This window comes from Manis pentadactyla, chromosome 16 (genome assembly GCF_030020395.1).
Source record: "Manis pentadactyla isolate mManPen7 chromosome 16, mManPen7.hap1, whole genome shotgun sequence".
In the NCBI taxonomy this organism is placed as follows: domain Eukaryota; kingdom Metazoa; phylum Chordata; class Mammalia; order Pholidota; family Manidae; genus Manis; species Manis pentadactyla.
The window spans coordinates 66,205,897-66,233,335 of record NC_080034.1 but is presented as its reverse complement, the minus strand read 5'-3'; the positions used below and the strand labels follow the sequence as shown (position 1 = coordinate 66,233,335).

Below are 27,439 nucleotides of genomic sequence, written 5' to 3'. Positions count from 1 at the left end.
CTGAATATTTTCAAACACCTAAAACTCAACTAGTTCTAATCACCTGCTTTACCAGTCAAAACCAAATGTGTGCTTGACACCCTCCATTTTAAAAACCCAGCTGTCTTGATGTTGATGTCTAGAACAAACACCTACCAGAGGTTTCCACAGGTCATTCACCCTTCTATTGGGCAGGTGTGTTAAGATGAAACTTATGATTTAAATGTCAAGCCACACTATAAATTGCACTACTTTTCTCCTCATTAATAAAATATAAATAAATAAATACACACAAATAAATGAAATAGAACAGAGAGTTCACAAATGGACCCAATAAATTACAGAATCTTGAACCTCGCCAAAGAAATGAAAGCACTTCCACACAGAAAACAGGGCCTTTAGACTTTATTCTTCCATTTTCTTACTTAGAGTTCACCAACATCAACAAATGGAGACGAGGCAAAAGGATGGCCATGTGTAAATGAATAGACAGCTCAACTCAGAAATGAAAGAAAAGCTAACTGACACAACAGAAACACAAAGGACTGCAAGAGGCTGTTATAAAAAGCTCCTAGAAATGCATAATATTCCAAAACTGAACCAGACAGAAGAAATAGAAAATCTCCACTGACAGATTAACAGTAATGAACTGTACTGATAATCAAAAACAAAAAAACAAAAAACACTCTACAAACTCAAGGACCAGATGGTTTTAAAAAATTACTTCCACCAAACATTTAAAGTACAGTTAACATTTACCTTTCTCAAACTACTTCTAAACCTTGAAAAGGAAGGAAAACTTCACACCTTTTTATTAGATCAGCATCACCCCAATACCAAATCCAACAAAAACAGAACAAAAAAGGAACACTAAGACACCACCATCCTTGGTGAACACATTTGTGAAAATCCTCAAAAAAATTAGCAGCAAACTGAATTAAAAAATACATTACAAAACTCATTAACCAAGAACAAGTAGGATTTATTCCAGGGATGCAAAGATGGTGAAATACCTGCAAATCAATGTGACACATCCCATTAACAAAAGGAAGGACAAAAACTATATCATCACAATAGGTACTAAAAAGGATCACAAAACCCAACATGCTTTTATGCTAAAAACTCAACAAAGTGTGTATAGTGGGAACATACATCAACATAACAATGGCCATATATGACAAACTCACAGCTGCCATCACACAGAATTGCAAAAAGCTGAAAGCTTTTCCTCTAAGGTCAGGAACACGACAAGAATGCCCACTGTCACTTTTATTAAACATAGTCCTGAAAGTCCTAGCTACGGCAACCAGACAAGTAAAAGGCATCCAAGTTGTTAAGGAAGAAGTCAAATTGCCCCTACTTAGAGGTGACATGATACTGTATAGAGAAAACCCTAAAAACTGCATCAAAAACTATTAGAATTAATAAATGAACTCAGTAAAAGTCACAGCAAACAAAACCAATGCGCAAAAATCTGCCACATTTACACATACAAATGAACTACCAGGAAGAGATTTAAGAAAGAATCCCATTTATGATTGCCTCAAAAAGGATAAAATCACTGGGAATAAAATTCAACCAAGGCAGATAAAGACCTGTAATCTCAAAACTCTAAGACACTGATGAAAGAAACTGAGGAAGACACAAATAAATGGAAACCTATCCCATGCTCCTGGATAGGATGATTGAATATTGTTAAAATGGCCATATTATCCAAAGCAACCTACAGATTCGATGTAATCCCTATCAAAAAACCAATGGCATTTTTCACTCAACTAGAGGAAAAGATCCTAAAATTTATATGCAACCTCAAAAGACCCTGAAGAGCCAAAGAAACCTTGACAATGAAGAACAATGCTGGGGGTAAACAGCTATACTACAAAGCTGCAGTGAATGAAACAGTATGGTACTGACACAAGAATATATGAATCAATGGAACTGAACAGATAACTAAGAAATAAACCCACACTTATATGGTCAATTAAAATATGACAAAAGAGGCAAGAATATACAATGGGGAAAAGACAGTCTCTTCAATGAATGGTGCTGGGAAAACCAGACATCTACATGCAGGAGAATGGTATTGCATCACTGTCTAACATCATGCACAAAACTTAATTCAAAATGCATTAAATACCTAAAGGCATGAAAGCACAAAACTTTTTAAAGAAAAGATGGGCATGAATCTCTTGAAAATCAGCAAGAGTAAATTTTTTCTCGACACACCTCCCCAGGCAAGGGAAACTAAAGAAAGAATAAACAAGAGGGGCTTCATCGATCTAAAGTTTCTGTATAGTAAAGGACAACATCAACAAAATGAAAAGGCAACTTACTGTAAGGAAGAACATAACTGAAAGTGATATATCTGATAAGGGGCTGACATCCAATATATATTGGATAAATATACTATAAAACAAAGAACCCATTAAAATATGGGCAGAGAACCAGAATAGACATTTCCCAAAGAGGGCATACAGATGGCCTACAGTCACATGAAAAGATGCTCCACATCACTAATTATCAGGCAAATGCAAATTAAAACCACGAGGGGACTCACTCAAGATGGCAACGTCAGTAGGGCAACAGAAATATCCTCCCAAAACCATATAGATTTCGAAAATACACCAAATGCAACTACTCCTAAAAGAGAGTCCAGAAGATACAGTACAACAGCCAGGCTACATCTACATCTGCGAGAACTCAGCATCTCATGAAAAGGGTAAGATACAAAACTGCAATATGGTGGGGCCAGTGCGCTCCCCCCACCCCAGCTCACCAGGGTGAGGAAAAGCATCAGCCTGGGGAGGGAGCGGAAGCACAGGACTGCTAAACAACCAGCCCTAGTAATCTGCACTGGGAGCACAGACACACATTGCACGGTGTACGGGATATGACAGAAACGGAAAAGGAAATTCCGAGAAGGAGACTATGAACAGGTCCCCACAGCGGGTTGCCCTGGAACAAAAGAAACGCAGGCACTTTAAAAGTATTAAGGGGACAAGCGTTTAACAGGTGGACTAAATCGTCCTGGCACACACAGAAAAGCAGGCTGGGAATGTAAAGGAACGTCAGGTGCCCTAACCCCCTGGGTAGCAACACAGCTCCGAAGCCCATCATAGCGATAAGCAGCCTGTTCATTCCCCCCGGTGGGCGCTGCAAGCAAACCACTGAAGCACCATTGCTGTAGACCAGCAGGGGAGCAGCCCCACTCACAGCAACCACACAGAATCTTCTCCCAGCGCACACCTAAACGAGTCAGAGTCAGAGCCAGAACCTGCCCCCTGTGCGCAGCAGCTGCCTGGCACAAGCTTAATGAAGCCGGTGCAAAGTCCAGAAGTCACAAAGGGGTGCCTTTCTCGCAGGAGAACACATGCAGCTCGCCTGCAACCCCTGCCAGTGCCTAAGGCGATCCTGAGGGCCGCCCCACCCAAGGTAGCTCAGGGGATTAACCCAGAGACTGCTCCCTGTGTGCAGTTAACGGGCACAGAAAGCAGAGAAGGGAAAGGTTACCAGAAAACAGGAAGGGACTCTCTTCTCCCACCTGACACACATACCACTCGCCAGTGATCACTTCTATCACCGTGAAAAGGAAGAACAACCTGGTTCAGTCCAAAATCACTCAAATTCCAGAGAGAGAGCCTGGTGAGACAAGTATAACCAGTCTTCCTAAAAAAGAATTCAAAATAGAAGTCATAACCAGGCTCATGGAGTTCCAGAGAAATATGCAGGAGCTCAGGGATGATTTCTGGAGGGAGACAACAGAAATGAAACAAACAATGGAAGGACTTAAGAGCAGACTGGATGAGGTGCAAGAGATTGTTGATGGAATAGAAAACAGGAATACAGAGAAACTGAGGCAGAGAGAGACAAAAGGATCTATAGGAATGAAAGAACACTTAGGAGAATTGTGTGACCAATGCAAATGGAATAATATTCGCATTATAGGGGTACCAAAAGAAGAGAGAGAAAATGAGATAGCAAGTGTCATTGAAGAAATAATTGATGAAAACTTCCCCAAGCTGGGGAAGGAAATAGTCTCAGATCATGGAAACCCACAGATTTTCCAACATAAGGGACCCAAGGGGAACAACACCAAGACACATAATAATTAAAATGGCAAAGATCAAAGGCAAGGACAGGGTAGTAAAAGCAGCCAGAGAAAAAAGATCACCTGCAAAGGAAAACCCATCAGGCTATTTTCACACTTCTCAACAGAAACCTTACAGGCCAGAAGAGAGTGGCATCATATATATAATGCATGAAACAGAAGGGCCTTGCACCAACAATACTGTATCCAGCAAGATCATCACTTAAATTTGAAGGAGGGATTAAACAATTTCCAGATAAGCAAAAGTTGAGGGAATTTACCTTCCACAAAACACCTGTACAGTGTATTTTAAAGGAACTGCTTTAGATGGAAGTACTCCTAAGGTTAAATAGATGGTACCAGAGAAAATAAAATCACACCAAAGAAAGCACAACAAATACTAACTAAAGCCAAAAAATAAAATCAGTTATCCACAAAAGGAGTTAAGGGAAACACAAGAGAGTACAGAATTAAACACCTAAAACACAGAGAGTAGAGGAGGTAGAAAAAGAAGGGAGGGAAATAAAGAATCATCACACTGTGTTTATAACAGCATAAGTGAGTTAATGTTAGACGATTACATAGCAAAGAAGCTAACCTTGAACGTATGGTACCCACGAATGCAAAGCATGCAATGGAAATAAGTACATATCTATCGATAATTACCCTGAATGTAAATGCAGGAAATGCACCAATCAAAAGACACAGAGGGAGGAGGAGCGAAGATGGTGGCGTGAGTAGAGTAGCCGAAATCTCCTCCCAAAACCACATATATTTTTGAAAATACAACACATATAAATACTCCTAAAAGAGAGACCAGAAGATACAGTACAACAGCCAGACTACATCTACATCTGCCAGACCCTAGCGCCACACGAAGGGGGTAAGATACAAACCACGGCCCGGTGGGACCCAAGCGTGCCAATCACACCAGCTCCTTGGTGGGAGGAGAGGAGTCGGAGCGGGGAGGCAGAAGGAGCCGAGGACTGCTAAATACCCAGCCCCAGTCATCCACACTGGGAGCGGAGACACACAGTGCATGGTGTGCTGGACACTAGGGAAACAGAACGGTAAAACCTGCAAGTGGGTCAGCGCAGCTGGCGCCCCTGGGACAAAAGAAAAGCGAGGGCTTTTTTGAAAGTCTTTAAGGGACAGGGGCCCCGCAGCTGGACGGAAGCGTCCTGGCGTGCTCAGCACAGAAGCTGGGAATCATGGGGAACTCTGGGCGCCCTAACCCCCTGGGCGGCAGTGGAGCTTGGAGGCCCCTCACGGCGATGAACAGCCTCCGGCACGTTCCCCCTCCGGCAAAGCTCTGCCACAGTGGAGCAGCAACCTGAGGCCGGCCACACCGAGAGCAGCCGCTCGGGCCAGACTTAGAGGCCACATCTGCATGCAGCTGCCCAGCACAAGCCACTAGGGGTCGCTGTTCTCACAGGAGACGAAGGCCACAAACTAGCAAGAAGGGATGTTCTCCCAGCTGACACATGCGCCAACTCCCCACAACTACCTCTATCGCCATGAAAAGTCAGAAGAATTTGATCAAGACCAGACTAACAGAGACAACCCCTGAGAAGGAGCTTGGGGAGACAGACCTAACCAATCTTCCTGAGAAAGAATTCAAAATAAAGGTCATGACCATGCTGATGGAGCTGCAGAGAAAAATGCAAGAGCTAATGGACAAAGTAGGGAGGGAGACTACAAAAATAAAACAATCTCTGGAAGGATGTTAATGAAGAATGGATGAGATGCAAAAAGCCATTGATGGAATAGAAACCAGAGAACAGGAACGCTTAGAAGCTGACACAGAGAGAGATAAAAGGATCTCAAGGAATGAAACAATATTAAGAGAACTATGTTACCAATCCAAAAGGAACAATATCCACATTATAGGGGTACCAGAAGAAGAGAGAGAAAAAGGGATAGAAAGTGTATTTCAAGAAATAATTGCTGAAAACTTCCCCAAACTGGGGGTGGAAATAATTGATCAGACCACGGAAGTACACAGAACTCCCAAAAGAAGGGACCCCAGGACGACAACACCAAGACACATAATAAATAAAATGGCAAAGATCTAGGACAAGGAGTTTCAAAGGCAGCTAGACAGAGGAAAAAGGGCACCTACAAAGGAAAACCCAACAGGCTATCATCAGACTTCTCAACAGAAACCTTACAGGCCAGAAGAGAATGGCATAATATATTCAATGCAATGAAACAGGAGGGCCTTGAACCAAGATTACTGTATCCAGCACGATTATCATTTAAATATGAAGGAGGGAGTAAACAATTCCCAGACAAGCAAAAGTTGACGGAATTTCCCTCCCACAAACCACCTCTACACGGTATTTTAGAGGGACTGCTCGACATGGCAGCACTCCTAAGGCTAAACAGATGTCACCAGAGAAAATAAAATCACAGCAAAGAAAGCAGACCAACCAAATACAAACTAAAGGCAAAAAATAAAATCAACTACCCACAAAAGCAGTCAAAGGAAACACAAAGGGGCACGCAATAAAACACCCAAAATATAAAGAATGGAGGGGGAGGAATAAGCAGGGAGAGAAATAAAGAATCACCAGACAGTGCTCATAACACCACAATAAGCGAGTTAAGTGAGACAGTAAGATACTAAAGAACCTAACCTTGAGCCTTTGGTAACCACAAATCTAAAGCCTGCAATGGCAGTAAGTACATATCTTTCAATAGTCACCCTAAATGCAAATGGACTGAATGCACCAATCAAAAGACAGAGTAATAGAATGGATAAAAGAGCAAGACCCTTCTATATGCTACTTACAAGAGATGCACCTCAAACCCAAAGACATGCACAGACTAAAAGTCAAGGGATGGAAAAACATATTCCATCCAAACAGGGAGAAAAAAGCAGGTGTTGCACTACAGGTATCAGACAAAATAGACATCAAAACGAAGAAAGTCACAAGAGATAAAGAAGGACATCACATAATGATAAAGGGTCAGTCCAACAAGCGGATATAACCATTATAAATATATATGCACCCAACACAGCACACCAGCATATGTGAAACAAATACTAACAGAACCAAAGGAGGAAATAGAATGCAATGCGTTCATTTTGGCAGACTTCAACACACCACTCATTCCAAAGGATAGATGCACCAGACAGAAAATAAGTAAGGACATGGAGGCAGTAAACAACGCACTAGAACACATGGACCTAATAGACATCTATAGAACTCTACATCCAAAAGCAACAGGATACACATTCTTCTGAAGTGCACATGGAACATTGTCCAGAATAGACCACATTGCTAGGCCACAAAATGAGGCACAGTAAATTCAAAAAGATTGGAATCCTAACAACCAAATTTTCAGACCACAAAGGTATAAAGCAAGAAATACATTGTACAAAGAAAGCAAAAAAGCTCACAAACACATGGAGGCTTAACAACATGCTCCTAAATAATCAATGGATCAACAACAAAATTAAAATGGAGATCTAGCAACATATGGAAACAAATGACAACAACAACACAAAGTCCCAACTTCTGTGGGACGCAGCAAAAGCAGTCGTAAGAGGAAAGTATATAGCAAACCAGGCATATTTAAAGACGGAAGAACAATCCCAAATGAATAGTCTAATGTCACAAATATCGAAATTGGAAAAAGAAGAACAAATGAGGCCTAAAGTCAGCAGAAGGAAGGACATAATAAAGATCAGAGAAGAAATAAATAAAATTGAGAAGAATAAAACAGAAAAAAAATCAATGAAACCAAGAGCTCGTGCTTTGAGAAAATAAAAATAGATAAGGCTCTAGCCAGACTTAGTAAGAGAAAAAGAGAATCAACACACATCAACAAAATCAGAAACGAGAAAGAGAAAATAATGATGGACCCCATAGAAATACAAACAATTATTAGAGAATGCTATGAAAACCTATATGCTAACAAGCTGGAAAGCCTAGGAGAAATGGACAACTTCCTAGAAAAATAGTACCTTCCAAGACTGACCCAGAAAGAAACAGAAAATCTAAACAAACCAATTACCAGCAACGAAACAGAAGCGGTAATTACAAAACTACCCAAGTAAAAAAAACCCGGGCCAGATGGATTTACTTCAGAATTTTATCAGACATACAGAGAAGACATAATACCCATTCTCCTCAAAGTTTTCCAAAAATAGAAGAGGAGGGAATGCTAGCAAACTCATTCTATGAAGCCAACATCACCCTAATACCAAAACCAGGCAAAGACCCCACCAAAAAAGAAAACTACAGACCAATATCCCTGATGAACGTAGATGCAAAAATACTCAACAAAATATTAGCAAACCGAATTCAAAAATACCGCAAAAGGATCATATACCATGACCAAGTGGGATTCATCTCAGGGATGCAAGGATGGTACAACATTCAAAAATCCATCAACATCATCCACCACATCAACAAAATGAAGGACAAAAACCACATGATCATCTCCATAGATGCTGAAAAAGCATTCGACAGAAGTCAACATCCATTCATGATTAAAAACTCTCAACAAAATGGGCATTGAGGGCAAGTACCTCAACATAATAAAGGCCGTATATGACAAACCCACAGCTAACATCACATTGAAAAGCAAGAAACTAAAAGCTTCTCCTCTGAGATTGGGAACAAGACAGGGATGCCCACTCTCCCCACTGTTATTCAACATAGTACTGGAGGTCCTAGCCACCGCAATTAGGCAAAACAAAAGAAATAAAAGGAATCCAGACTGGGAAACAAGAAGTTAAACTGTCACTATTTATAGATGACATGATATTGTATATAAAAAACCCTAAAGACTCCACCCCAAAACTACTAGAACTGATATCAGAATACAGCAAAGTTGCAGGATACAAAATTAACACACAGAAATCTGTGGCTTTCCTATACAACTACAATGAACTAATAGAAAGAGAAATCAGGAGAACAATTCCATTCACAATTACATCAAAAAGAATAAAATACCTCGGAATAAACCTAACCAAGGAAGTGAAACACCTACACCCTGAAAACTATAAGACACTCTTAAGAGAAATTAAAGAGGACACTAGCAAATGGAAACCCATCCCATGATCTTGGCTAGGAGAAATTAATATCGTCAAAATGGCCGTCCTGTCCAAAGGAATATACAGATTTGATGCAATCCCTATCAAATTACCAACAACATTCTTCAACAAACTGGAACAAATACTTCAAAAATTCATATGGAAACACCAAAGACCACAAATAGCCAAAGCAATCCTGAGAAGGAAGAATGAAGTGGGGGGGATCTCTCTCCCCAACTTCAAACTCTACTACAAAGCCACACTAATCAAGAGAATTTGGTACTGACACAACAACAGAGCCACAGACCAGTGGGACAGAATACAGACTCCAGACATTAACCCAAACATATATGATCAATTAACATACGATAAAGGAGCCATGGGCATAACAACAGGGAAATGACAGTCTCTCCAACAGATGGTGCTGGCAAAACTGGACAGCTACAAGTAAGAGAATGAAACTGGATCACTGTCTAACCCCATACACAAAAGGAAATTCGAAATGGATCAAAGACATGAATGTAAGACATGAAACCATAAAACTCCTAGAAAAAAACACAGGCAGAAATCTCTTGGACATAAACATGAGCAACTTCTTCATGAACATATCTCCCCGCGTAATGGAAACAAAAGCAAAAATGAATAAGTGGGACTATATTAAGCTGAAAAGCTTCTGTACAGAAAAGGACACCATCGGTAGAACAAAAAGGTACCTTACAATATGGGAGAATATATTCATAATGACATACCATGTAAACGGTTGACATCCAAAATATATAAAGATCTCATTCACCTCAACACACAGAAAGCAAATAATCCAATTAAAAAATGGGTAGTGGAGCTGAATAGACAGTTCTCTAAAGAAGAAATCCAGATGGCCAACAGGCACATGAAAAGATGCTCCACATCGCTTCTCATCAGAGAAATGCAAATTAAAAGCACAAAGAGACATCACCTCACACCAGTAAGGATCGCCATCATTGAAAAGACAACAACAAATGTTGGCAACGTTCTCCACTGTGAAGAAAGGGGAGCCCTCCTACACTGCTGGTGGGAATGTAAATTAGTTCAACCATTGTGGAGAGCAGCATGGAGGTTGCTCAGAATTCTCAAAATGGAAATACCATTTGACCCAGGAATTCCACTTCTGGGAATTTACCCTAAGAATACAGCACTCCAGTTTGAAAAAGACAGATGCACCCCTATGTTTATCGCTGCACTATTTACAATAGCCAAGATATGAAAGCAACCTAAATGTCCATCAGTAGATGAATGGATAAAGAAGATGTGGTACATATACACAATGGAATATTACTCAGCCATAAGAAGAAAACAGATCCTACCATTCCCAAAAACATGGATGGAGCTAAACGGTATTATGCTCAGTGAAATAAGCCAGGCGGAGAAAGACAAGTATCAAATGGTTTCACTCATATGTGTAGCATAAGAACAAAGAAAAACTGAAGGAACGTAACAGCAGCAGAATCACAGAACCCAAGAATAGACTAACAGTTACCAAAGGGAAAGGGACTAGGGAGTATGGGTGCAAAGGGAGGGATAAGGGCAGGGAAAATGAAAGCGGGTATTACAATTATCATGTATAATTACCACGTAGGGTGTAGCATGGGGAAGGCTGTGCAACACAGAGAAGACGAGTAGTGATTTTACAGCATCTTACTACACTGATGGACAGTGACTGTAATGGGGTGTGTGGGGGGGACTTGGTGAACAGGGGGGCTTAGTAAACATAATGTTCTTCATGTAATTGTAGATTAATAACAAGAAAAAAAAAAAGAAGTTTGAACACAGATATACACGTAGGCCTAATGGCATGTGACTGACAAGAAAGAGTTTGGGGGAACACTTCTATAAGCCAAATACTGCCAAAACCCACCAGAACCTAGGAGAGAGGCATGGAGCCGACCCCAGGCCACAGCCCTCAGCAGGAACCCAGCTGGTGACACTTCACTCTCAGACTTCTAGACCCCTAACTGTGAAAGGATACATGTCTGTGGTGTAAACAATCCAGTGTGTAGTACTGTGGTACAGCAGAGCCTTACAAAGTAACCAAGGTATCTATTTACTTATTGTTTTTTTATTACAAAACTTCCCATTTGGGGAGTCTTACTCCTAAACCTACCCTTCTGTTTCATGACACAGGTAATTGCTAAAAATTTCCAATATTTTCAACATGGAAACCCACATATGAGCATCTCTATCTAAACTGACATACTCTATGGCCTATTTTCCCCACTCTTCCAAGGTTTGAGGCAATAACTGGCCACATTCTATCTTTTCCTCAAATGTCCCAGTCTCTTTCCTGCTCTACATCCTTTAGCCACTTGATTTCCTCTATTAGAAATACTCTTCCACTCCCTGTTCTGCTGCTTAACTCCTACATAGTCTTCATTTTCTAGCTTAAGTACCATCACTACATAACTGCTTCTTCCTGCTATACAATTACTAAAACACCTGTTCAGCTCACTTGTACCCTTGTTTCCAAATCAATTGTTGGTATATTTGATATAATCATTGGCATAACAACATCTGCCACTCTTCTGAAGCTGCAATTTCCAAAGAAGGAAGATACAAGAGGCTGAAGATGTTAATAGTGTAGACTATTTATAATCAAACACTCTGTGCAAATCCAAATTTCTCACTTAACAGCTTCGGGTAACTTTGGGGAAAATCACTAACCTCAGACTCATCTGGTGCACGATGTACTTCACAGAGTTGTTGAGATAATCAAAGGAAATAATTTACATACATCACTTGCACTAGTATATGTGATACTTGCTGACTCTTCTATTGATAGAGTTACCTCAATGCCAAGGACATACTAAGCGTTTAAATAAATATTTGCTGCAAAAGAATTTTCTCGATTCATTACTTTGTTTGAGTGGCTAATGATAGGATTTTTAGACACAAAAATTAGTTGGAAATAAAAGTCAGGTAGTTTGTCCACTCAAGCACAGCATATCGGTAGTGAATTTTCCATTTACATATATGTGAACTTTCATAAAAAATCTAAGAGAAATGCTGACTTTCAGTGAAGCAGGTCAATACAAGGAGGAAATGTGACATCACACTAAGCCATTACTGTGTATGTGTATCCATATGTCTTAGTCTGAGACTCACTGGAAACAGACTGCATTCTAAGTGGGGAAGGTTAAGGAATGAATGTGCACCTAGTGACAGAACATTGACAAAACTGAGAAAATAGATACATACATAGATGATTGATAGATCAGATAGATATACATACAGATTAATTAGGTACATAGACGATAGCAGATAGATATAGATAGATGATAGATTAGATACATACATACATACATATGTAGATAGATAGATATGGATAGATGGATAAATAGACAGGTAGGTAGGTAGACAGGAAATCATAATACTAAACAAAGCTATCGCTCACTCAAGATCATCTACGTGCTCCCTTACAGGAGACTCACTTGAGATCCAAGGACACAGACAAACTACAAGTTGAAGGGGTGGGGACAGGTACCCTACACAAGTGAAACTGAAAAAAAAAGGGGGATTCTGTTTGAGTCTCCAGAGAGACAGTGAGTACAAAAGAGCCCTTCCAGCCACAGTGGATTCTTTTTGTTTGGTTTTAATAGTATGCAGTCATAGATTAAGTGGTAGAGTGAAGCCCTTCTCATTTTTTCTCACCTCAACAATTGAATTGCTGTAATAACATGTGTTTGGGCTTTTGAAATCAGTAGATTTCATGATGTTTACAAATGTAAAGAAGTATTTAACTAGATAAAGAGGGAAGTTTGGACACTCAAACACGTCACTCAACAACACACTCTTTGCTCCCAACTGCTCCTGTCTAGAACTTGGTGTTCCTTTTCATTTGTCCCTCCTCCTATCAGCGGTGACACCGATGTGCCTCAAACACGGTGGTGAGCAAAGCACCAAGTTTAGGTTTCTGTCTACAACAGGCCCAGAGGAAGGATACTTGTGGTCTTCAGGGAGCACTTAGTCAATGAATGTGGCTAGAATACAGTCAGCAAGTGATAAGGAGGTAAGAGGACAGAGGACAGAGATATGGGCTGAAGTCCCTGCACCACCATTTACTGGTTTTGTAAGCACAAGCGGCTGACTCGACCTGCAAGTGTCTCAGTGAATCCAGTGCTATCTCTACAGCCTAGTTACCTTGCAAGATTTTTGGAAGCACAATGTAGGGAAGTGACATATAAGCTGTGTTGTTAACTGTTCTGTACTTAAGGATAGATGGGCAGACAAAAAGATGATGACAGATGATAGATGATAGATAGATAGATAGATAGACAGATAGATAGATAGATAGATAGATAGATAGATAGATAAGATAGGTAGATAGATAGATAAGATAGGTAGATAGATAGATAGATAGATAGATGATAGATAGATGGATAGACAGACTAGATTAGATAGATAGATAGATAGATAGATGATAGATAGATAGATGGATAGATAGATAGAGAGATAGAGAGATAGAAAGACAGATAGATAGATAGATAGAAAGATATAGAAAGATGACAGATATATGATTAGACAGATAGATGATAGATAGATATAGATACATATCAATTATAACAAAGCTATTGCTCATGACCAGGAGAGCAATGATGAAAGAACAGAGTGAAACTACAAACAAAAGAGAAGAAAGAAATCCAGTTTAAAAAGTGCAATAAGCAGCCATAAGAAAAAACAAATCCTACCATTTGCAACAACATGGATGGAGCTACAGGGTATTATACTCAGTGAAATAAGCCAGGTGGAGAAAGACAAGTACCAAATGATTTCACTCATCTGTGGAGTATAAGAACAAAGAGAAACTGAAGGAACAAAACAGCAGCAGAATCACAGAATCCAAGAATGGACCAACAGTTACCAAAGGGAAAGGGACTGGGACTGGGGAGGGTGGATGGGAAGGGAGGGATAAGGGCAGGTGAAAAGAAAGGGTGTACTACGATTAGCATGTATCATGTGGGGGGGCGCATGGGGAGGGCTGTGCAACACAGAGATGACAAGCAGTGATTCTACAGCACCTTACTACGCTGATGGACAGGGACTGTAATGGGGTTTCTGAGGAGGACTTGAAGGGGGGAGCCTAGTAAACATAATTTTCTTCATCTAATTGTAGATTAATAGTAACAAAATAAAAAATAAATAAAAAATTTAAAAGTGCAATAAGGCCACAGCTATCAATTATCAGAATGAAAGGACAGACTTTCAATGCTCCAATCAAAAGAAACAGGATTAGAAGAAGGGATGAAAACTCAGGATGATCTACGTGCTCCCTTAAGGAGACTCACTTGAGATCCAAGGACACAGACAAACTACAAGTCGAAGGGGTGGGGAAAGGAACCCTACACAAGTGTAATTGAAAAAAAAAAAAAAAAAGATGGATTGATGGGATTGAAGAAGGCGGCGTGAGATGGGAGGAAGAAACCTCCTCCCAGAACCACATACAGATGTACAATATGGAAATAGAACAACTACCCCAAATTCTGGAAGAGCAGCAGGGAAGAAGGCTGCTGCGGCAGGCTGTCACCTCAAGGAGAAGGGTGACGTACAAAGCCGTGATCCACAGGGACCCAAAGCACTTCCCACACCTGAGCTCACAGTAGGGAGGAAGAGAAACGGAACCGGGGAGGGGGGTGGAGGCCTAGGACTGCTGAACACCCAGCCCTGGAGATGTGCTCTGGGAGCACAAACCTACCATACATAGTGCGCTCTGGAGGATCGGTGGGGTTGGAAAGCCAAGACAGGCAGAATACTTCCAGAGACTTGAGATTCCAGCCACTGTGGGACAACACAGGGATCCACATCCGGCCGCTATGGGACAAAAGAAAGGCGGGCAGTCTGAGAGACTTCCTAACAGCGAGACAGCTGCTAAAGGGACAAGGCTTCCAGAGCTTGCCACTAAGGAGAAAGGACAGGTGCGCCAAACTGCCCAGATGCACTCTGCCCAGCAGGCGGGAGAACTTTTAGGAGCTCCAGTCGCTCCGTCCCCCTGGCTGGCCTCGCAGCTCCGAGGCCCCCCTACCTTGCTGTGACTGATACACGGCCTGCCTCCCTGCCGGCACTGGCTTGCTACCCGGCGGCCCCCACCATCGCACCAGGCCAGCGAGGACGTCCCCACCTACGGCAGCTTCTCCCTGCGTGCTCCGCAAACTGGCCCTGGCAGTGGAGACAGGCACTGTGGCCGGGAAGCAGGAGAGACCTCTTTCCTCCCGGCAGTGGAGGGCACCAGGGCTGCTCCCGTGACCCCTGCCATCCCCCCAAAGGGCTGAGCAGCCCCAGAGAGTAAATCTCCTGGGAGCTACAGGGCGCCACCTACAAATATGAACCGTCAAAGGAACCTGGTAACAGGACTCAAATCAATCTTCCTGAAACAGATCTCAAAATAAACATCAGGAACATGCTCATGGAGCTATAGAAAAAAACTGCCCGTCTCTTGAGTGCAATTCTCTCTCTCTCTTTCTCTCTCTCTCTCTCTCTCTCTCTCTCTCTCTCTCTCTCTCTCTCTCTCTCTACCAGGAGCACTACTGAGGCCTTGTTCTGAGAGGGATGCTGGAACAGCCCAGCAGGAATGGTAGAGCTCTCAGGTCCACCACCACCAGTGCCAGGACAGTCCCACACAGGGTCTGACGGAACTGCAAACGGGGGATGCCACACGTCTAACTCCGCAGGAAAGATAACAGTGCCGCATGCTAGCCTTCCCATTAATGGCTAGTGGCTAGGTGGCTCCACCGATACCAGGTGATGTAAACACCCAGGGCTTTATCTCCTTAGCAACCTTTTTTCGCTATCACCCTTGAAAGCAACACATGGAAAGATACTATCTACCAGTCTCCACACCATCTCACTTCTCAGCTTAGGCTCGATTTTCCTGTATCACATCTTCTCCTCTTCCTAACAGTTTTCTCAGTCAATTGGTGTTCTGGAAAAAAAAAAATTAGAATTGGAATGACATGGCACGGGGTATAAGATTCCGTTTGAACACCATCAGTAGAACAAAAAGACATCCTACAGGATGGGAGAATATATTCATAGATAACATAACCGATAAGGAGTTGCCATCCAAAATATGTATTAAGAGCTCACGTACCTCAACACACAGAAAGCAAATAATCCAATTACAAAATGGGCAGAGGATCTGAACAGACACTTCTCCAAAGAAGCCATTTCAGGTGGCAGACAGGCACATGAAAAGATGCTCCACATTGCTAATCATCAGAGAACTGCACATTAAAGCCACACTGGGGTATCACCTCACACCAGTTAGGATGGCCACCATCCAAAAGACAGACAACAACAGATGTTGGTGAAGATGTGGAGAAAAGGGAACCCTCCTATACTGCTGGTGGGAATGTCAGTCAGTTCAACCATTGTGGAAAGCAGTATGGAGGTTCCCCAAAAATCCAAAAAACAGACATACTATTTGTCCCAGGAATTCCTCTCCTAGGAATTTACCCTAAGAATGCAGGAGCCCAGTTTGAAAGAGACATATGCACCCCTATGTTGATCGCAGCACTATTTACAATAGCCAAGAAATGGAAGCAACCTAAGTGCCCATCAGGAGATGAATGGATAAAGAAGAGGTGGTACATATACACTATGGAATATCATTCAGCAATAAGAAAACAAATCCTACCACCATTTGCAACAACATGGATGGAGCTACAGGGTGATATGCTCACTAAAATAAGCCAGGTGGAGAAAGACAAGTAGCAAATGATTCCAATACTCTGTGGAGTATAAGAACAAAGCAAAAACAGAAGGAACGAAACAGCAGCGGACTCACAGAACCCAAGAATGGACTAACAGTTACCAAAGGGAAAGGGACTGGGGAGAATGGGAGGGAAGGGAGGGATCAGCGTGGGAGAAAAAGAAAGGGGGTATTACGATTAGCATGTATAATATGACGGAGGCATGGGGAGGGCTCTGCAACAGAGAAGACAAGCAGTGATTCTACAACATCTTACTACGCTGATGGACAGTGACTATAATGGGGTTTGTGGGGGGGACTTGGTGAAGGGGGGAACCCTAGTAAACATAATGTTCTTCATATAATTGTACATTAATCATAACAAAATAAAAATACAAAGATAAAAAATAATAAAAATGAATGAAGTTTAGACATAAATCTAACCAAGTAGGAGAAAGATTGCATTCTGAAAACTATCAGACACTGATGAAAGAAACTGAATTTGACACAAATATGTAAAAAAGCTATTCCATGCTCATGGGCGGGAATAATCAATATAGTTAAAATGACCTTAATACCCCCAAGCGATCTACAGGTGCAATGCAATCCCTATCAAATACCAATAGCATGTTTTTACAACACTAGAGAAATAAATGTAAAATGTGTACAGAACCACAAAAGACCCCAAATTGCCAAAGAAATCTCGAGAAAGAAAAATAAAGATAGAGAGAGGACCATGCTTCCTGACTTCAAACTGTGTTGTATAGCTACAGTAATCAAAGAGTAGGTACTGGCACAAAAATAGACACACATCAATGGAATAGAATAGATTGCTCAGAAATAAACTTACACTTATACGGTCAGTTAATACGTGACAAAGGAAGCAAGTATACGCAATGGTGAAAAGACAGTCTCCAAAAATGGTGCTGGGAGAACAAGACAGCCTTATACAATGGAATGAAACTGCACTGCTGTCTTACACCATACACAAAGTAAACTCAAACTGGTTTAAAGACCTAAAGTAAGACCAGAAACCATAAAACTCCTAGAAGAAAGCATGGGCAGTAAACTCTTGAACACTGGCATTACAGTTTTTTTCTAGATATGTCTCCCCAGCAAGGAAAACAAAAAGCAAAAATAAACCAGTGACACTACACCAAACTAAAACACTTCCTCACAGCAAAGGAAGCCATCAACAATGTGAGAAGACAACCTAGTGAATGTGAGAATGTGTTTGCAAATGACGTATCTGATAAGGAGCTCGTACCAAAAATGTATAAAGAACTCATACAACTCAACACCAAAAGCAAATGGAAAACAATGTGATAAAAAGTTGGGCAAAGGGCCTGAACAAACATTTTTCAAAAGGAGGCATACAGATGGCCAACAACCACATGAAAGGATTCTCACATCACTAGTCATCATGGAAATACAACTCAAAACCAAATGAGATATCACCTCACGCCAGTCAGAATAGCAGGTGTCAACAAAACAAAACAAAACAAAACAAGAGACAAGTTTAGGCAAGGATGTGGTGGAAAAGAAACCTGGGTATGCTACTTCTGAGAATGTAAATTGGTGTAAAGAGAGTTCGGATGGGTTTGGGGTGGGTGCGTAAATTTACTTGTGCTAGGCTACCTGCCTACTCTAAATTTGGCCCTTGGGCCCTTGGAGAGGTTAAGCCAGGAAGTAAAGTATCAGTTATTTCCTGTAATACCTAATCATTTAATGTTAAAAATACTCATTGAGTATAATGCTTTGTCATTTCAGGAGGGTTCTCATACACATGATAAAAGCTACAATTTGGAAATGAGGATGTTATGCCCATTCGCACCTCAATTTATATTAACATTTAATGTAGCAAAAATAATTAGCTGTCATAATGAGACAAGGACCGTGGGCATAGTCAGAGTAGGGTGAGGGCCTCTGGAAAAAGACCCCTACCAAAACTCCATATTCAACAACTCAGCAACGTCAGAGTCACTTTAATTCTCTAAAGTAAGATATCAAACTAGGAATGTAAGCATTCTTCAGTGAAGATTCGTTAAAACCAAAAAGCCAGGAGTAACCTGGCCTGGAATGTTTGAGCATCCCCCAGATAAGAAAGTAGCTCAGCATAGCCCATGTCTTCATTGTGTCAATTAAATGAGGCTATTGGAAAATTTACTTTAGCTGCTAAAAGGCCCAGCTTATCTTCTTTAACTTTGCCCAGATGCTGCTTTTCCTCCTCCAGCCCCTAATCAAGTCATATATAACCTGGGCAATTAATACAGCAGGCAGGCCCTGCTGTAAAAAACATAGTGAAGGGCAGGAAGGATTCCACCTTAAAGATAAAATTGCATTTTAACACTCAAGAAGTTAAGAAGCAAGATTCTTAACTTATTATTTAACAAACAGACAATAACTCAGCCCATCTGGAAAGCAGGGCAGGCAGCCTTGATTGATATGTTCCCAAACCAAGAAACTACTATTCTGGGAAAGAATCAAAGCATTAAATTTCTTATGTTAACTCTGCAAAATAGTCCAGAAAACTGACAAGAAACTTAGTGTCTCAATTTGTTACTGGCACAAGAACAGACCCATAGACCAATGGAACAGACAAGAGAGCCTTGATATAAACCCAACCATATATGATACATGAATATACGATAAAGGAGCCATGGACATACAATGGGGGAAATGACAGCCTCTTCAACAGCTGGTGTTGGCAAAACTGGACAGCTACATGCAAGAGAAAGAAACTAGATTATTGTTTAACACCATACACAAAAGTAAACTCAAAATGGATCAAAGACCTGAATGTAAGTCATAAAACCATGAAACTCTTAAAAGACAACATAATATAAATAAGCATGAGCAACTTCTTTCTGAATGCATCTCCTCAAGCAAGGGAAAAAAAAGTAAAAATTAACTCATGGAACTACATCAAACTAAAGTTTCTGTATGGCAAAAGACACCATCAACAGAACAAAAAGGCATCCTACAGTATGGGAGAATATATTCATAAATGACAGATCCGATAAAGGGTTGACATCCAAAATACATAAAGAGCTCACACACCTCAACAAACAAAAAGCGAACAATCCAATTAAAAAATGGGCAGAGGAGCTGAACAGACACTTCTCCAAAGAAGAAATTCAGATGGCCAACAGGCATATGAAAGATGCTCCACATCGCCTGCCATCAGAGAATGCAAATTAAAACCACAATGAGATCACCTCACACCGGTAAGGATCGCTACCATCCAAAAGACAAGCAACAACAAATTGTTGGCGAGGTTGTGGAGAAAGGGGAACCCTCCTACACTGCTGGTGGGAATTTAAATTAGTTCAACCATTGTGGAAAGCAGTATGGAGGTTCCTCCAAAAGAACAAAATAGAAATACCATTTGACCCAGGAATCCCACTTCTAGGAATTTACCCTAAGAATGCAGAAGCCCAATTTGAAAATACAGATACACCCCTATGTTTATCGCAGCACCATTTACAATAGCCAATACATGGAAGCAACCTAAGTGTCCATCAGTAGATGAATGGATAAAGAAGAGGTGGTACATATACACAATGGAATATTATTCAGCCATAAATGAAAACAAATCCTACCATTTGCAACAACATGGATGGAGCTAGAGGATTTTATGCTCGGTGAAATAAACCAGGCGGAGAAAGACAGCTACCAAATGATTTCACTCCTATGTGGAATATAAGAACAAAGGAAAAACTGAAGGAACGAAAGAGCAGCAGACTCACAGAACCCAAGAAAGGACTAACAGTTACCAAAGGGAAAGGGACTGGGGAGGATGGGTGGGAAGGGAGGGAGAAGGGGGGCAGGGAAGAAAGGGGCCTTACAATTAGCATGTATAATGTGGTGGTGGGGCCACAGGGAGGGCTGTGCAACACAGAGAAGACAAGTAGTGATTTTAAAGCATCTTACTACACTGACGGACAGTGACTAATGGGTATGTGGGGTGGACTTGGTGAAGGGGGTAAACTGGTAAACATAACGTCCCTCATGTAATTGTAGATTAATGATACCAAAATAAGTAAAATAAAATAAAGATTCTTACTTCTTGGCAAATAGTGAATCTGTGGCATCTTACTACACTGATGGACAGTGACTGCAATGGGGTATGAGGGGCCTGGACTAGATAATATGGGTGAATGTATCAACCACATTGTTTTTTCATGTGAAACCTTCAGAGGAATGTATATCAGTAATACCTTAGTAAAAAAAGAAAAGTATCTTACTTGTTAACTTCCTGGCTATTCAAATGCAATCTTATCTTTAAGACGGATGCTTCCTGTCTTTTACTTTGTTGTTTGTGACCTGGGCTTATTGCCACATTAGCTGCCCAGGTTATATAGTCCTTGACTTGGGGCTGGAGGAGGCATCTGGGCAAAGTTAAAGATAAACTGGGCCTTTAGGCAGGCTGAAGTAAATTTTACAATAGCCTCTTTTAATTGACACAATGAAGACATGGGCTATGCTGAGCTACTTTCTTATCTGGGGGATGTTCAAACATTCCAGGCCGGGTTACTCCTGGCTTTTTAGTTTTAACTAATCTTCACTTAAGAATGCTTATAGTCCTAGTTTGATACTTTACTTTAAAGAATTAATGTGACTCTGACTTTGCTGAATTGTTTAATACGGAGTTTTGGTAGGCGTCTTTTTCCAGAGGCCCTCACGCTACTCTGACTACACCCACGGTCCCTGTCTCAGAATCTCTGTGGCGAGTTACAAACTACTCAGCTTCAGATTACAAACCGAAATGCCAGAAAAATGTGAATTTCTAAATACAAGAAAATTCCCTGTCAGTTCCCAGATCAAAGTAAAGAAACTTCATTCCCAATTAAAAAAACGAGAGGTACCTAATGAAAAAATATTTTATTTTAAAGGCGCTGCCTCGGGGGGCCTCTCCCCCGCCGACCCGCCGCCCGTCCCACCTGAACTTCAGCCGCCCGGCCCTCGCCCTCGAGGCCCCCGCCGAGAAAATCCAAACACGACAAAACGCCCACCGGCCACCCCGTCTGCGCGGCCCCGTCCCGGGCGGCGGGGGCAGGTCGGGGGCGCGGCCCTGGGTTGGGAGGACGCGCGCCGCGGGGAGGAGAGCTGCCGCGCTCACCACCTGGGCCGGGACCGAGGAGCAGCGGCTCCGGCGAGCCCCTCTCCCCCTGCCCCGGCGAACTTCGCCGGCCGCTCGGACGTCCGCCCGGGCGCACATGCTCCGCTCCCTCCCTTCCCGGGCGGCCCCTCCGGCGGAGCGCGCCGACTCCAGGCCCCCGGCCGGGCCCCGCGCGCCCACCACCCGCGTCGGCCGCTTCCCGGCCCCACGGGCCACGAGCGGCTCGCCGAGCAACTCGCACGGCCGCCCCCTTGTCCGGTTTCCCCGTGCCCTCAGGCGGAGGCAGGGGTCCCGCCGCGCCCCGCGGCCACGTACCTTCCAGCCCGCAGGGCCGTCGCTGTCGTCTTCACCCCTGAGGCGGGGCCCGCTCGGGACCCTCCACCGCAGATCCGCGGAAGCGGGAGCCGCTTCTCAGCCGAGGTCTCTGAAGTCCGGCCGGGCCAGCGGCTCCATGTCCGCGCCGACCGCCGCCCTCCGCCCGTCGCGGAACAGCCGAGAAGGGGCGAGTGCGGCGCCGGGAGCCCAGCGGGTGCGACGCGGCGATCCGAGGCTGGGGGCCGAGGTCGGGAGGAAGGCGCAGCCAAGCACACAGCGGGCCCAGAACTTCGCGGGCCCATCACTGGTCTCCGTCGGCCCGCTGCGCACACGGTACGGCGGCTCGAAGAACGGAGGACGCGGCGGCCGATGGTATCCCTGCAACGCTCAACGTGCTACTGACGGTTGAATAAAGGCGGAGGCGGCGCCTGCAGCGACTACTCCGCCCCCGGATTACGCTTTCTGCGCCCATTGGCTGCCCATCCCCGACTGACGGCCCTCATGATCATGCTCGGCCTGCCTGCCAAATTAAGTTCTGATTTTATTCTTTGAGAGATTGAAGGGTTTTAGATCAGGGGAAAGGATTCCATTTTTAAGTGAGCACTCTGGCCTCTCTTTGGAGACTGGATTCGTGGGGGCAAAGCGATAGCAGAAGGACTACTCAGAGGATGCTACAGGCATCCACAAAAGATTTGATGGGGTGCTGGACGAGGGCAGTTGAATGGGTGTGCAGAGCTTAGGCTGCAGGGACTGCAGAAATGTTTAGGAAGTAGGGTGGGTAGGACTTGGTGACTGGCGGGAGGGAGAAGGCACTCCTGCTATAACAGGAGTCCGCAGACTGGGTGGCTTAGTCAACAGAAACTTATTTTCATGGAGTTCTGGAGCTTAAGGACCAAGATCCACGGGCTGGCAGGGTTGGTCTGGCCCAAAGCCTCTCTCCTAGGCTTGCAGACGGCTGCCTCCTTGCTGCGCCTTCACATGGCCTTCTGTCTGCCATGCACATACCTGGTGTTTCTCCATAGGCCCCAACTTCTCATAAGGACATCTCTTGGAGTGGAGTAAAGCTCCACCCAAATAGCCTCATTTTTTTTTTTTTTGGTATTATTAATGTACAATTACATGAGCAACATTATGGTTTCTACACTACCCCTATTTTCAAGTCCCCACCACATACTCCATTACACTCACGGTCCATCAGCGCAGTAAGATGCTATAGAGTCACTACTTGTCTTCTCTGTGCTATATTGCCTTCCCGGTGCCCCCCCCACCCAGCATTAGGTGCGCTAATCATAATGCTCCTTTTCCCCGCTTATCCCTCCCTTCCCACCCATCCTCCCCAGTCTCTTTCCCTTTGGGAACTTTTATTCCCTTCTTGGGTTCTGTGAGTCTGCTGCTGTTTTGTCCCTTACAGTTTTTACTTTGTTCTTATACTCCACAGATGAGTGAAATCATTTGATACTTGTCTTCCTCCGCCTGTCTTATTTCACTGAGCGTAATATCCTCTACCTCCATCCATGTTGTTGCAAATGGTCGGATTTGTTCTCTTCCATTGTGTATACGTACCACATCTTCTTTATCCATTCACCTACTGATGGACACTTATGTTGCTTCCATTTCTTGGCTATTGTAAATAGTGCAGCGATAAACATAGGGGTGCATATGTCTCTTTCTAACTGGGCTCCTGCATTTAGGGTAAATCACCAGGAGTGGAATTCCTGGGTCAAATGGTATTTCTATTTTGAGTTTTTTGAGGAACCTCCATACTGCCTTCCACAATAGTTGAATTTACATTCTCACCAACAGTGTAGGAGGGTTCCCCTTTCTCCACATCCTCACCAGCATGTGTTGTTGTCTGTCTTTTGGATGTTGCCCTTCCTAACTGATGTGAGGTGATATCTCATTGTGGTTTTAATTTGCATTTCGCTGATGATTAGCAATGTAGAGCATCTTTTCATGTGCCTGTTGGCCATCTGAATTTCTTCTTTGGAGAACTGTCTGTTCAGATCCTCTGCCCACTTTTTAATTGGATTCTTTGCTTTTTGTTTGTTGAGGTGCGTGAGCTCTTTATGTATTTTGGATGTCAACCCTTTATCGGATCTGTCATTTATGAATATATTCTCCCATACTGTAGGATGCCTTTTTGTTCTGTTGATGGTGTCCTTTGCTGTACAGGAGCTTTTTAGTTTGATACAGTCCCACTTGTTCAGTTTTGCTTTTGTTTCCCTTGTCCTGGGAGATACGTTCATGAAGTTGCTCGTGTTTATGTCCAAGAAAATTTTGCTGTGTTTTCTTCTAAGAGTTTTATGGTTTCATGCCTTACATGCAGATCTTTGATCCATTCTGAGTTTACTTTTGTGTATGGGGTTACACAATAATCCGGTTTCATTCTCTTACGTGTTGTTGTCCAGTTTTGCCAACACCAGTTGTTGAAGAGGCTGTCATTCCCCCATTGTATACCCATGGCTCCTTTATCATATATCAATTGACCATATATGCTTGGGTTAATGTCTAGACTCTCTATTCTGTTCCACTGGTCTGTGGCTCTGTTCTTACGCCAGCACCAAACTGTCTTGATTACTGTGGCTTTGGAGTAGAGCTTGAGGTTGGGAAGCGAGATCCCCCCTGCGTTACTCTTCCTTCTCAGGATTGCTTTGCCTATTCAGGGTCTTTTGTGGTTCCATATGAATTTTAGAACTATTTGTTCCAGTTCATTGAAGAATGCTGTTGGGACTTTGATAGGGATTGCATTGAACCTACAGATTGCTTTAAACAGGATGGCCATTTTGCCAATATTAATTCTTCCTACCCAAGAGTATGGGATATATTTCCATTTATTGGTGTCCTCTTTAATTTCTCTGAAGAGTGTCTTGTAGTTTTCAGGGTACAGGACTTTCACTTTCTTGGTTAGGTTTATTCCTAGGTGTTTTATTCTTTTTGATGCAGTTGCGAATGGAATTGTTTTCCTGATTTCTCTTTCTGCTAGTTCATCATAAGTTTACAAGAATGCAACAGATTTCTGTGTATGAATTTTGTACCCCACAACTTTGCTGAATTCAGATATTTGTTCTAGCAGTTTTGGAGTGGATTCTTTAGGATTTGTTATGTATAGTATCATGTCATCTGCAAACAGTGACAGTTTGACTTCTTCCTTACTCATCTTGATGCCTTTAATTTCTTTGTGTTGTCCAAATGCAGTGGCTAAGACCTCTAGTACTATGTTTTATAAAAGCGGGGAGAGTGGTCATCCTTGTCTTGTTCCCGATCTTAACGGAAAAGCTTTCAGCTTCTCTGTGTTAGGTATAATGTTGGCTGTGGGTTTGTCATATATGGCCATTATTATGTTGAGGCACTTGCCCTCTATACCCATTTTGTTGAGAGTTTTTATCATGAATGGATGTTGAATTATATCGAAAGCTTTTTCAGCATCTATGGAGATGATCATGTGATTTTTGTCCTTCTTTTGTTGATGTCATGGATGATGTTGATGGATTTTCAAATGTTGTACCATCCTTGCATCCCTGAGATGAATCACACTTGATCATGGATAAAACTCTTGATGTGTTTTTGAATTTGGTTTGCTAACATTTTGTTGAGTATTTTTGCATCTATGTTCATCAGGAATATTGGACTGTAACTTTCTTATTTGGTGGTGTCTTTGCCTGGCTTTGGTATTAGAGTGATGCTGGCTTCATAAAATGAGTTTGGGAGTATTCCCTCCTCTTCTATTTTTTGGAAAACTTTTAGGAGAATGGGTATTATGTCTTCTCAAAATGTCTGATAAAACTCAGCAGTGAATCCATCTGTTCCACGGGTTTTCTTCTTGGGTGGTTTTTTGATTACTGATTCAATTTCATTGCTGGTAATTGGTCTGTTTAGATTTTCCTTTCATTGCTTGGTCAGCCTTGGGAGGTTGTATTTTTCTAGAAAATTTTCCATTTCTTCTAGGCTATCCAGTTGACTAGCACATACATTTTCATAGTATTCTCTAATAATTCTTTGTATTTCTGTGGTGTCCGTAGTGACTTTTCCTTTCTCATTTCTGATTCTGTTTATGCATGTAGATTCTCTTTTTCTCTTAATAATTCTGGCTAGAGGTTTTTTCAAATCCCACTTGTTTATTACTGATAGGAAAGCAATTGACTTTTGTATAATAAACTTGTATAATGCAGCTTTGCTATTATTGCTTATTCTAATAGTTTTGTTGACCCTTTAGGATTTTCTGCATACACAGTCACGTCATCTTCAAACAAGGTGAATTTTGTTTCTTCCTTCCCAATCTATGTACACTTTTCATTTTTCTTGTACTATTCACTACCTAGGATTTCTAATATAATGTTGAATATAAATGGTGCGAGGGGGATACCCATGCCTTGTTCCTGATCTCAGTAGGGAAGTCTCCAGCTTCTCATCATTCCATATGATGTTAGCGGCAGGGTTTTTGTAGATATACACTTTCAAAGTTAGGATGTTCCCCTCTGCTCCTAGTCTGATGAGAGATTTTATCATGAATGGGTGCTGGATACTTTTTCTGAATCTATAAATATCATATGATTTTTATTCTTTAGTTTGTTGTGGTGATTGATTAGGTTAATTGATTTTTCAAATGGTGAATAATACTTGTATGTCTGGAATAACTCCCACTGGATTGGGATGCATACACACACAAACTTTGATACATGTTTGAATTTGATTTGCTAATGTTTTGGGGAAGACTCTTGCGTCTAGGTTCATGAGAGATACTGGTCTGTAGTTTTCTTTTCTTGTAATTTCTTTCTTTGGTTTAAATATTAGTATCATCCTGGCCTCACAGAATGAATTAGGAAATATTTATTCTGCTTCTAATTCCCAGAAGAGATTGCAGAGAACCAGCATCATTTCTTCCTTAAGTATTTGTTAGAATTCACTGTAATCCCATCTCAGTCTGGCCTTTTCTGATTTGGAAGGTTATTGATTACTGTTTCAATATCTTTAATAAATACTGGCCTGGACAGATTATCTATCTCTTGTATAATTTTGGTAGATTTTGTCTTTCAAGGAATTGGCCCATTTCATCTGGGTTATCAAATGTGTGGGCACAGAGTTGCTCATAATGTTCCTTTCTTAATCATTTTTTATTAAGGGTTTTTTTTTATCATAGTTCTAGGTTCACAGCCTCCCCTACTATCAACATCC

General features: G+C 42.1%; 1 protein-coding gene across 1 annotated transcript in view; it reads right to left on the bottom strand.

Moving 5' to 3' along the window:
• The window catches only part of LOC130681267 (bromodomain adjacent to zinc finger domain protein 2B-like), a 123,566-nt gene extending 101,174 nt beyond the window's left edge, over positions 1-22,392 (bottom strand). Inside the window, exon 1 of the mRNA XM_057493904.1 lies at positions 22,268-22,392. The gene's annotated coding sequence lies outside the window, so the exon portion shown is untranslated. The remainder of the gene's footprint in view (positions 1-22,267) is intronic.
• Between the last annotated feature and the right edge of the window lie 5,047 nt (positions 22,393-27,439).